This window comes from Spermophilus citellus, assembly GCF_964194105.1.
Source record: "Spermophilus citellus genome assembly, chromosome: 1".
In the NCBI taxonomy this organism is placed as follows: domain Eukaryota; kingdom Metazoa; phylum Chordata; class Mammalia; order Rodentia; family Sciuridae; genus Spermophilus; species Spermophilus citellus.
This window is the reverse complement of record NC_138182.1, coordinates 223361184-223363824: the sequence shown is the minus strand read 5'-3', so window position 1 is coordinate 223363824 and position 2641 is coordinate 223361184.

The window sequence follows — 2641 nt, the reverse complement described above, 5'->3', positions numbered from 1 at the left end:
TTGAAAAACATGGATTCCCACTTACCAAGGCTGATCTAGTGATCACTTTTTTTGAAAGTTTAACCTACCAGCATCAGACAATAATGGAGAACCTCTAATTTGGCATTGTTCCTTGAGAAGACCAACCAGTAATTTGGTATCAAAGAGACTACTACATGGGACCCTTTTCTCCTGGGAAAGGGTTCCTCCCTTCCCAGAGGAATAGTTATTTCATTTGGGTCTGTCTTTGCCTTTCCTGCCCACAGGTCTCAGCACCATTATCAAGCCATTTACAGAAAGCTTGATCTATAGACTTGAAAAAATATAGTATCCAACTATATTTTTTTACAGACACACTGGTTATGCCATATAGTGCTATATAACTTAGCCGCTAGAGGCTACTGCCTAGAGTGTTGGCATGTTTGCTGAAAGTGCAGCTGAAACACTGAGAAAGCAGTACATTGCAAGGTCAGGGTAACATGACATGGTATAGATATTAAATAACTCATCTTGTAAGGCACCATAACCCCAGTAGGAAGAATATATTCCTGAGTCTGGAAACTAAGAGGAAGAACCAGCAGTGACTTTATTTGCCACACTCTTAGAGATACCCACCTTCCAAGGGATTTCCACAGTTTTGGATTCTATAGGATTAGAGATCCTAATCCCCAACATGGGTGAATTCTTGCCTGGAGACATAGCAAAGCTCCCATTGAGCTATAGGTTACCACTTCCACTTGCACACTTTGGGCTCTCTAGTCAGGGCAAGAGGAAGAGACACTTATCTTGTCAGGGTTAAGGACCCTAATCAGTAGTAAAAGACAGGATGGCTATTATGTGATGGGAACAGAGAGGAATGTGTATGGAACAAAAGAGGCACATTCTTAACTAATTGTAACAAATAATAGTGATGTAGTGGTAGAGGCTAAACATTAGTAAAATTACCAGAGTTCAGACCTCACAGGAATGAGGGTTTGGGATACAGCAGCAGGTGAGCTATTAATGCTAACAGAGGACCACAGGACTTTGGAATACAGAGTGAAGGAGGGAGATAATGAGTACCAACTATGTACTCATAAAATCAACTATGTAGGCATGGAGGCTGTACTTCATCCTGCTAACCTTCCTCTTTTAAGTTACCCCTTGGAGGAGAGGCCTACCACAACCCTGGAGGAGCCACTCCCCAAATATTTTTATGAAGTGGATCCGATAGGTGTATAAGGTAAACTGTGATGGATGTGAAGATGTGTTAATCAAATTTTCCTTTAAGGAAAGGGCTCACTCCTCAGCTGTAAGAGGTGTGATAAATTGACAGTCCCCAGCTGTTGATGCCTTCTGAGTTAGCTTCAGGTTTTCATCCTATGCTTTTCTCAGGGTGGTTCCCAGCCAATGACTGAGCAAGGCCTATTGCCACTCAATGGGGAAATTCTGTGAGAGACAATCTTTTATGTGGACAATCTGTGTGATCAGCCTACTCAATTTGACTTCTGCTCCTTTTTTTTTTTTCACACATGTTCCCTTCACCCACAATAAGCTTGTGTGTTTCTAACTTCTCTTCAGTATCTACTTCTAGGGCATCTAACTGGAATAGTGGTGGATTGGAATCAGGCCCCTGAACTCCACATTCTCTGCTCCCAAACTTGGGATGGGTGACCAGACTCATCAGAACTGCTGTTTCCTCATATGTACAATTAAAGATACTTATTTCTTTCATATCCACATTACACAGTTATTATGAGGATAAAATGAACATATGCAGGAAAATGTCATGCAATTTGAAAGTCACTATGTAAACTGTCATAGTTTTTATTAAAAGAACTAAAGTGCAAAGCATGATGGCACATGCCTGTAATCCCACCTACTAAAAAGGCCGAGGTAAGAAGATCACAAGTTAGATGAAGGCCTGGACAACTTAGTGAGACCCTGTCTCAAGATAACAAAAATAAACAAAAAGGGCTGTGAATGCAGCTCAGTGGCAGAATGATTGTCTTGTACATATCAGTTCAGTTTCCAGTACTGCAAAAAAAAAAAAAAAAGGTTTAAAGAGTTAAAGCATTTCCCAGGTTACCAAACAATGCTCGACAGTTTAAAAAAACTCAGATAATAGTTTTCAAGTCCTTTGAAAGTTGGTATGATGTATGCAGGTTTTCTGAAGCTCTATTTATTCCCAGGGAGTAATTTATACACCTAGATATCCTGTTTGACAATCAGATACAGACCTAAACAAAGAATCGTAGAGTACTGCAGTAAGCTGTTTTGGTTTGTTTCTTTTCATTTCTAGGATAACAATTTTTACTAAGAAGAAACAAGAAACGTTGAAATCTCTTTTGACAAACACAGAAGCTAGAGGGTTTTTTAAAAAAATACTTAATATCCATGTGACCATGAACCAATTTTTTTTTCTGACATTCTTGTAATATGATGCAATTTTATATTTGGAGGTAAGTTTTATAATGTTACAATCTTAACATGCATGTACACAAAATATTTCCTATAGTTTTGCACTTATTCTCTGTATTATTGTTTATTGAACAAAAAGACCTAATGATCAGGTCAGTTACTTTAACAGAAACATTTTTAGCAGTTACTTTTTCATAAAAAAGAAGGGAAATTTTTCTATAAAGTGCTATTGTTTGCTAAGCTGGCAACTCTGGTTTGCAGT